Source organism: Sinocyclocheilus grahami, unplaced genomic scaffold (assembly GCF_001515645.1).
Source record: "Sinocyclocheilus grahami isolate Dianchi unplaced genomic scaffold, SAMN03320097.WGS_v1.1 scaffold827.1, whole genome shotgun sequence".
Classification (NCBI taxonomy): Eukaryota; Metazoa; Chordata; class Actinopteri; order Cypriniformes; family Cyprinidae; genus Sinocyclocheilus; species Sinocyclocheilus grahami.
Window position 1 is genome coordinate 248655 of NW_015506006.1, and position 10551 is coordinate 259205.

The following is a 10551-nucleotide window of genomic DNA, read 5'->3' on the forward strand; positions in this document are numbered from 1 at the left end:
GTAATGTTCTGAATTTTTTAACTTCAAAAATGCATTTTCCTACAATAAACAGGTTAAAAGGTAACACTTGTGCTCGTTCACTTGACCTCGGGAAGTTAAGAAGGTCTGACGCAAAGAAGTCATGCATAAAAACTTCCAGAAGTGTAACTGAACTCTAAGCTGTCCTTTCTGAACATGCCTTCCATTTTTTTTTTCAGTCGTGTGGGTTTGCAGTGGATTGGATCGTCCACATTATCACAGGCTGATCTATACTGACAGCCTTATTTACAAAAACGTGGGGAAGAGTAACAAGGCAAGTTACCCCACACTCTCTCCTTCACTCACTTAACTTAGCTTTCTCCCAATTACAACGATTGGCACAGACGCCATAACAAAAGAGATGAAACGGGCAACTTAAGAGACAGACAACACTTCGTGATCAAGACTGAAAAAAGGGAGCAGGCGAGAGAACAAAAACAATAACAGACAAGAAAGGGGGAGAGGGAAAAGAAGCTGATTTGTGAAAACCGGCGGAGATTGTGGGAGATGTGTTATGGGTAAGCGTCAGCAGGAGGGGAGAAACACATCTTAAGACTTAAAAGGTGTGTAAAGTAAGCTGAGCATCGGGGGAATTCTCTCTGAGAGCCCCTTTAAAATTCACCTCGGTATTAATGCAGATAAATAAAGGCAAATTCCCCAAAGTAAATACTGTTTAACTCTCACCTTCAGCAAGAGTTACTTAAAGTGCTTCTCACAGGACTGACAGCCCTCTACAAACAAAGCAACCAGGTGGCTGATTGTATGTGTATATATGTCTACAGGATTTAAACAATGCAATTATTTCCATACAAAAGTAGGTAAAACCTCTGCCACAAACACTACAGTAATACAAAACAGATGCTTTTATGATCTTATAATATTCTATTTCACTGACATACAAACATTTAAATTAAAGGGGGAAACAATCTGTGTGGGTAACTTTTTATATGAAAAAGACCACACAGATTAATAATAATAATAATAATAATACAACCCAATTTGTCATCTATTTAATGTGTGATATTCTCCAGACCCACTGAAATTGGGCCTGGCCTTAACCTTGGGCAGAAATTAGCAGATATACAAATACTTGCATACTTAATATTTGTTCTGGGTGGAAAAAACTGTAGGAAGGTCTGCATACTCATATGACACTGAGGGTCTGAAGATGTGGCAATGCTGGTATGGCTAGAGGGGTGCAGGGTGGTTGACAGTCACAGAGGGGCATGTGTTCAAAGCCTGGAATGCTCATTAGCATTCGGACCTATTTATTTACTTTAAGATCTCCAGAAAAACAGTAAAACCCTATTAGAGCTTTCGGAGGAGGGGAAAAAAGTTCTAGTATGCATGGGGTTTAAAGTCACTAAATATTTGCAAAGAGCCATTTGGTTGAAAGATGCATTCATATTTAGAAATAAAAAAAATGTAGAATGTCAACTAAAACACTGAGGAAATAAGTAAAAGATGCTCAGTGTCTTTATAAAATGCAGTTCATTTACAGTCATTCATTAAAAAAAATAAATCAGCATTAAAAAAATAACAATTTTGAATAATTTAAATAGTATTAATTCTATTCTACTGAAGGAAATTCCAATATTAAGGTCAGATATTGAGCGATATGGCCCCGATGTGACCATGATTCAGTTCAAAGTAGCAGGACAGACGTGCAGAGGCATTAAAGAGCTTTGCAAACAGGCGGTCATGTCCCTGACTGATATCAAGCGGCAGTTATCAGCACTGCCACACAGATCTCTCACAGCCTGTTCAAGAGTACAGCACAGATATGTTAAATACATCACCCTCTCTCTCTTTCAACATCTCTCTCTCTCTCTTTCCCAGTGCCAGTGCTTCCCTCTTTCCCCTCTGTAAGCCATCTCTCTCTCTCTCTCTCTCTCTCTCTCTCTCTCTCTCTCTCTCTCTCTCTCTCTCTCTCTATCACTCTCTTTCTCTCTCTCTCTCTCTGGTTAGGAGCTGCTAATTCACAGGGTCTGATCTGTCTGTAAGGCTGGAGACGCCAATGCTATCATTATCAGCCAATTCAGCCAGCCGTTAAATGGAGGAATCAGGAGACATTTGCTCTCCTCCACTATCGCAATGACATCATTACCGGGAGAATCAACAGCACAAGCACTCTGACCGTGTGTTAGTGTGACTGTGTAAGTGTGTGCGTGAGCATGTGTGCATACACATTGTGTGTGTGTGTGGTGTGTAAAACATAAAAGGGTCGTATTCAGGGGAAATTGGGGGGAGTAAAAATAACATGAGCCTACCTGTGAGATACCAAGGACCGGGACACACTGTCAGCTGAAAGTTCCCAAGTGCAGAGCATGGAGAGACAAAAAAAGAGGGAGAAGGAAAAAGAGAGAGTGAGTGAAAGAGTCGTTTACACATACAGGGTAAATGGCAGTTCGCCACTAGCTGTGGCACTACTTTTTTTTTCTTTTTTTTCGCACCCTCCCTCCCTCTTTTTCTGTCTCCTTTTGCCGCCCCTCTCCAACATTGCGCTAATAGCCACCTGTGAACCACGCAGCCATATGATCCACTCCCAGGCCTCTGGAGTGGAGTCACCTCTGTGTTTTTCGGCCCCCTCCTCCAATGATAAATCATCATCGTTTAGCTAATATCCATTTTTAACCTCTCTCCCTGATTAACAACACTCTTCCCCCCTGGATACAAACCACTCCTGCTACAGTGCAGCTAAATAGCTTGCCTCTTCCCCCCCCCATTCCACTCTCTTTTTTTTGTATTCCTTTGCTCTTGGCTTCTCTTTCCTTCACTTTTTAAATTATAGGTCCTTCAAAGATAGGACAAATAACAATTCATTAACCATGACTGTCACGTCTGTTCGAAAGGGTCACTATCAGCATTTTAACCTTCAACTGCTCAAGAACAGGAAGAAAAGACACATGCATTTTAATTAACCAATAAAAAACAATTCTAAGTAGCAAATAAGCAAGAAACAGATGTTATGGATTACAAAGTGTCTGGAAACACATAAATATACTTGTGTAAAATTGTTGCGTTGATTATGCACACAAAACTACAGAGATAAAAAAAACACATTGAGCTTTTGATACGGCACCCCTAGTGGAGGGGCCAAGAGAGAAATTCAGTCTGTGCAGATCTGACTGGAAATTGTCAAAATATTTGCAGCAAAGGAATTCCGACATGTGAGCGGCTTGGGCTCCCCTACAAAGGACCCATCTTCCCTGAGTAACAAGTGGAGGGAATGAGTGCCGACAGAGAAGCTAAAATCCCCCAGGCTAAAGAAATCCAGCTATTGTAGTAATAACCCCCGAGACCTGGCTGAGTATGTACAGCTTTCAGAGGTACTTCTCATCCTATTTGTAGTCCCGCCAGTGATGTATGTGTGCGTGCGTGAGTGTACTGGTAAGTGACGGGGTGTACATAACGTAGGTCACTTCACTGCTCATGCGCTCCTTTAAACAAGCTATTTTTTATACATGTTCTCTTTCTTTTATTTTATTTATTTATTTTATTTTAGACAAGTGCAACTTCCCACCACAAACACTCACTGGGGTTTGCCTATAATACTATAATGTATTTTTTCATCTCTCTTCTCATTTTTTTTTTCCTTTTTTGTTCCACAAGGCAAGTTTCATTAAAGATCCAATTATGCAAATCAGGTCCTGAAGAGCCAGTTGAATATGCAGTATAATAGTGTACCGTAATAGTTCAACACAATATACTGCATCTGAGGCAGATTTACGAGGCAACATAACTGCTACGCCTCCATCCTTTGGAGAAAACCTCTTGATCATAATTAAAGGTGCAGGGTCCCTCTTTACTTCTCAGTTGTGTCCATTTTAACCAGGCCGCCCTCCAGGGGGCTGCAGTCCCTCACACTTGGGGTGGGTTGTGCACCCGTTGGGGGCATGACCTGGAAACAGTTCAAGGGTAGGTGTTGTTAAACTCCCCCAATTATCTGGCGACATCTTGTTACAGAGATGCCCTCCGCTCCAGTGGCGGACCACCCAGCCATCAGAGGTATCTGCCACTATTTTTGGTGCCTGTGCAGCACTGCAAATATTTACCACTATTTTAAGAGATCGGATTAGAATGCAAAACAACATAATAGCATGTGCTTAAGGCCAGTGATTGACAGGAAGTCGCTCGTTTGTGCAAAGCCCCTGTCTGCTGAGATGACATGGTTATAATTTTGTGCTTCTCACCAACTCAAAAGCAAACCGTCATATCAGACGGTGCCTTATAGTACATAGGAATTAGTTGTTTGTTCGTTTTTAACTAAAAACGTTAACTCAGCATTAACCTCAATTATTAAAAATAAGATGCTAGGTGTTAAAAAAAGAAAAAGAAAAAGTGGGATGTGGTCAGCTAAATAGGAGTGCCATTTCTGGAAAACGAGTAACACCGTAGCCGAAGGCTGACCATGTCTCCCAAGGCTGTGTAAAACTGCCCGATTCAACACTCTCCATAATGACCACATGACCCACAGCCTTTCTGCACACACACTCTCTCACTCTCTAAAATGTGTGCGAGAGCATGAGCACGTGTGTGCACCCATTCCCTCTCCCACAGGAGAGAATTATGAGAAAGAGGGAAAAACTTAGCAGGATATGAAACATCTGCACACATCTGTTCGGTTCTGTCATCTGCGCATGGGCTAACTTTAACTATAACGTATGCTTCCATTCCAGTGCTCAATATTCCTCAAAGTGCCATTAGTCTATCTATATATTTTTCTCATGGAAAGTGCCTCTGGGTGGAGTAGAGCAAGGACCCTCTCTCTCTCTCTCTCTCTCTCTCTCTCTCTCTCTCTCTTGCTCTGTAGACAGACAGACGCTCCTTCTGGTGGCACCCTGGCATGAGGCAGTGGAGACAAGATCATCCGTCACCACCTCATCTGTCAGGGCACTCTTTATTCTTAGATCACACACTGACTGACGTCTGTGATTAGCCCGCTCAAAAACTTCCACTCCTCTACCCCCTCTCCCTCTCTATCTCTCTCTGTCTGTTTCGAACAACTACGAAAAGCCTTAGAAATCATCACTCATTTATAAGTGACGTGCATAACGAAATGTCCTTATTCCACTATAATTATTTGTTAAATACAAAAGTTGACATCTGTCAGTAACCCAACATTCCCATTTATATTACGTAAAGTGACATGCTGAACTGTGTCTTCGGCTGTACACAGGCGGATATTGAATGACAGGGAATTATGCGCTTAATCAATTGGAGAGGACAGGCATAGGAGTAATGTGAGGCACTCTTTTTCTAAATGTACTGTCAGAGGATGTTGGATTCTAAAGCGATCGGTACAGGACCACACCCGTAACTTTAGACCAAACTTTTGGAAGTTTGGAGATAATATCATTTACAACAATGTGGGGAAAAAGGTATATTTTTGTAAACCCTTAAAAAATAAAGGTTTCAAAAGGGGGTTTCACCGCAGTGCCACAGAACAGAGGTGCCCAAACTTTAAGATAAAGGGCCAAAAATCTAACTTGACTGAAAAGTAAACATTTCATTATATCATCTATGTTGTATTAAAATGTATCATCTAAAAAAAAAATTTCATAAAAAAGAAGAAAATTAAAATTAAAATAAATGTAAAAAATGTAAATCATTTTTAAGCAATGCCACTTATATTGTTTTTACATTTCAATGCAAAAATTAAACCAAAAAAATGTTAACAAAAAATATAAATTAGATATGAAGATACATTTCAATGGCATGTTTTTCCGCCTATTTTCATCCCCTCTCTTGTGATATGGCATTTTGAGGCAAATCAATAGTTATCAAAGGCCAACGTTGGGCATTCGTGCCAGAGAAGGGCCAATTTTGTGTTCCCCAAAGAACATGTCAGTGAGCAGTTCTTAAAAGAACCATTTTTCTTAGTTTGAAGAAGATTTTACCTTTTTCCACTATAAAGAATATTTTGTGCAATGGAAAGGTTCCATGGATGTTAAAGGTTCTTCATAGTACCATCAACACCAATTAAAAAAAAACACAAAAAAAACACTTTATTTTAAAAAGTGTACATGTAAAATATTTAAAAATGTCATTAAGCAAAGATAGATTCTTTTCACAGAAGGTAACATAACCTTCCTCATCAAGGTCACTAATGTTATGTGGTAAGCAAACAGCATCATGTGAATGCCCCCAACAAATAAACATGACACTCCTGGCATTTAGGGATTCTTCCGGCATGAGGAGAAAGGCCTGAGACTTTAGAGTTGGAGAGGAAGGGAATGAGGGCGACGACAGGGTGGAGGCGCGGGGTCTGTGTCTCCACAGCACATATCAATTAATACCTAAACGCCACGGCCTTGCCTGCCATACTGTCCCCCATGAGTTGCCTGGCTAGGGCCAGGGCATCTGGAAGACAATTTCCTCCAATTAAAAGGAGAGGGGAGGCATTTAAGTGTGGAATGGCTGTTTGATCAAGTCTCCAAGGCTCAAGCACAGATCCAGCCGGCTAAGCTGGAGACTGACAGGCCTGGAGACAGAGAGAGAGAGAGAGAAGGCTCACCTCTCCTGCCCGTTGGCACTGCCCTGTCCTCGGCTGCGCCGAGGGCTGAGGAGGTGCACCTCCTCCACACACCGGGGTTACTGGTGGCGGCGGCGGCGAGCACGCAGACCTAGGGACACGCTAACGCTCTCAAACGCTGCCAAGTTCTGCCACACAACACACACTTTCCCTGCCGAATGAGTGCAAGACGCATATGTAAATGAGAGCGTACACACCAGGGAGGAGACATTTTGACAGGATTGGCTTGGTCTGTTTAGCCCCATCGAACTGCTATCAGTTGCACTGGCAGAGTGAATTCACAAGAGTCTCCACAACACCCTCTCTCGCACTGCATTTAAACAAGTTTGATATTTTTCCTCCCCAAAAAAACATTTTGTCTCATAGATGATAAATTCCAAATTCCATGATATACATTTTCAGCTGTTAATGTGTTAGTGAAGACCAAAAAATATATATATATATATGTATATATATATATATATCAAATAATAACAATATGCTGCTGTGGCTCAGTGGTAGAGCATTGCGTTAGCAGCATAAAAGGTTGTGAGTTTGATTCCCAGGGAGCACACATACTGGTAAAACATGTATAGTCTGAATGCACTGTAAGTCGCAAAGCGTCTGCTAAATGCATAAATAATAATCATTTAAAAAAATCCTGCAATACTTGCAACAACATCAACACCTCTGCGACTGGCTATACCGTGCCTCAGCTTTTTTTATTATTTTACTAATTTGTAAAATATTTTTAAAAATAGCACATTAATCAGCATAAAAACTATGATTACAAATCAATACTGTAGTTTAGGAACAATTTTAGATTAGTTCATAATTAAATACAATACAGTGTCGCTGTTAAATAAATCAAACATTTCACATAATATGATAAGCTCAATTCAGATGGCCTCTCAATTGTATACACACACTGCGCATGACTATTTTCTCTCCCTTTCTCACTGTCCACAATAATCCAACATACTGTTTATTGATTGATTTATTTTCATTTATAAAGGAGCTTACAAGGCTATATTTGTGGTCATGTTAATGCTGGCCTTTCAAATGAATTGTGTGGGTTTCCGAAAAGAATGCGTGACTTGACTACATCACAATGTAATTTCAAATCAGAAAAATGAAAAGAGCTGACAAAAATGTCTACGCCCAGACATTATTACAGACATAATATCCGTTAAACAATGACGGTACATCTGTGCCGCCTGCTATTTGTCCCTTTCTATGAACAATGAACCTGAGGAAAAAACAGTTATCTCATTTCAACATTATGAAAGATGCAAACAAACTAAAAGTGGCTGTATGTCTGTGCGTGTTTAATATTCTTCTCCTTAAGTAAAAGTTTTGGGTCATCTCATATAAAGTGACAAGAGAAATCTGCACCTGGATCTGAGTGCACGAGACAGCAAATCAATTTTGCTTGATTTATAAAGACCTTTCATAAAGAATTAAGCACCTGACGTGCGCGCAATAAACGCGTGATGCAATGTGTCATTATAATTCTGACCCTTATCATTTATGAAGTACCAAAATATGCATAAAACAATGATTTTACTGAGTATCGAAAAGCAGCTCACAATCATGCCAACATACAACATTTGATCTCGTCTTCAATTATTCTCGCACTCCCGCGCATCTCCAGTTTTTACAACTTTCTTGTTCTTTTTTTTCCCCTCCATAAAACATCATTTCCCCAAGCGACAATGTTCGCAACAGTCGTTCAAATCTCCATTTCCAGGGGAGATGTGCGTGTGATTTTTTCCCGCAGATAAAAAGGGTTTTAAGTCTGATATGACATTTAGCCCTCGGTTGTTGAATGCCATCATAAGGCTTCTGTTCATAAGAGGTCGATCACAGCACAAAATGGCAGGTCTCACCGGCTCTTCCATCTCACAAGTTTTGACACATGGCATGCACCGGGTAACTTTGATCCTAATTCTCCAACCGATCTGTGTTCACTTCAGCTGAAATCCTAAACGCAAAGCCCTTGGGGCTGAAGTGAGAAAGTTTGAGCAGAGATTTGAGGAAACTTTCTTGCAGCTCCATATCTCTGCTTGGCCAGCACGAGCGAACCTGGTGCGCATCTGTCCACCTTACAGTAATAATGCACGGTGCGTCTTTACACTTAATTAATAAACTTATCCTTACAAGAGCCCAATTTAAAATATAACGGCGTGAGTTCATTTCTCTCTCTCTCTCTCTCTCTTTAGAGTAAGTTCATCTAAACGCGTGCAATGGCTTCCAGTAAACGCTTTCGATTACGAAGCCGTTTCATTATCTCACGCGACAACGATTTAGACTGCATCTGTTTCAAACAAATCGTGCAATATAATAATACACACACAACATCATTAGCACAAACTGACTTTTAGAAAGCGAATCGAGCGAAATCCATCCGCGAGCCCACTACTGAGCCACTTCTTACCTTTAAATTCATCCGGACGTCAAGACGCGTTGCGAAAGATTGTCTTCATTGAATAATGAAGCATGTCCACATAATTGAGCTGCTCATTTTCTTATACTGCTGAGGGGGTTCAAGTATATAGCCAACACACACAAACACACGCGCGCGGGCTTCGGACCTGTTATGTTCGTCCTCCCTCAAATCCGTTTCCCAACTGTTCCTCGCGCATCCCGACTGATGAAAAAGCGCCTTTGACTTTATTCTCGATATAAACGCATTCATTGAGAGCGATCGGCCAGCATCACAAGACATTTCCCCTTATCTGTCTGTTCGGACTCCCCCTATCTGGACGGTGAAAAGCATTGTACCGTTAAAAAGGCACTCCATTGTCGTCCATTCACAGAGAGCTGAGAGTCTTGCGGCATTTGATGGGACTAAAAGCTTGAACCCTTAATAAAACAGCCCCGGTGCACGGAATATCATCTCGAATCGTCTATTTTCCCCACGCGGAGAGACTCAAAGGCTATATTCCCTCCATCGGATCATCTTATTGACCTTGACTTCCTCGTAAACACTTATTTAAATCTGTCTATCCTCGCTCGCATTGTCAGCCCCGTTATTCAGACGAGGCGTAATTGGCTTTGATGTCTGTCGCCGTTTAAATAACACCGTGGAAAACACTACAGATAGCTACAATTGACAAATAAACGTGCTTACCTTTTGGGGAAAGTATCTTAAGTCTTGTATCCTCGAGAAAAAGTCCAGTGAGATGAGCGGAGAGCGCGAGCATCAGTCAGTATAAGAGAGAAGTAATGAGTGATAAAATGACGCTCATCTGCACTGTAACCTTGTGGCGTATTTAATGTAAATAAGCCGGTTATGTTGCACACAATCACACACACACACACACACATACATACATGCACAGAAACAGAGACCGGCCAAGACGGGAAGCGCTTTTTTCGCACTCTTATATGCTAACGCGTCACACAGGAGCGCATATTTAAAACAAATGCACGAGAAAGCTTATCAGTTTGTAAATATGAGATGAAATTGCCACTCAGCGGGGCGCGTAGCCTAATCAACAACCTCCCTCTTCATCACAGAAAGAGGAAAAGGGTCCAGACAGCGGTCGACACACGCGCTCAGAGACGTGGGAGAAGGTCCTCTGAAAAGGTAGTTCGGTGAGGACATGAAACTTTGTTGGGGCTGAACTTCAGCGCTCAGGCCGATGTTGCTTTTACACGAGGAAAGAGACGCAGAATAACGCAATTGTACATTCAGTGTCCCGGCAGTTGGCAAAAGCTACTGATTCAATCAACTCTTTGTTGTGGGATTATATGTTGTAATTATGGGAGCGCTGCTTTGGTAATAATAATAATAATAACAATACAACAGTGTCCAATGGGAATGCAGTGAAGAAAAGGACACGGATGCGAGACTGGTTGATTATCGATCGGTTATTAGATTGATTATATTGATTCTAGGCTATATCCAGGTACAAAGGAGGAAAAGGAAAAAAAACAACTTTTATTTTTTTTTACAAAAAAAACTTCTATACTGTACTTTTATAAGTCCTCCCCCAACCCCCCCTCCCCCCCAA

At 41.2% G+C, this 10551-nt stretch overlaps 1 protein-coding gene across 4 annotated transcripts in view; it reads right to left on the reverse strand.

The window, feature by feature from the left end:
- The window catches only part of LOC107562530 (zinc finger protein 536-like), a 207366-nt gene extending 197238 nt beyond the window's left edge, over nucleotides 1-10128 (reverse strand). The window contains exons 1-2 of one of the 4 annotated variants that reach the window (XM_016247158.1): nucleotides 9666-10128; nucleotides 2289-2322 (exon numbers count right to left, since the gene is read on the reverse strand). The gene's annotated coding sequence lies outside the window, so the exon portion shown is untranslated. The other 3 variants (XM_016247159.1, XM_016247160.1, XM_016247162.1) reach the window with 3 other exon arrangements.
- Between the last annotated feature and the right edge of the window lie 423 nt (nucleotides 10129-10551).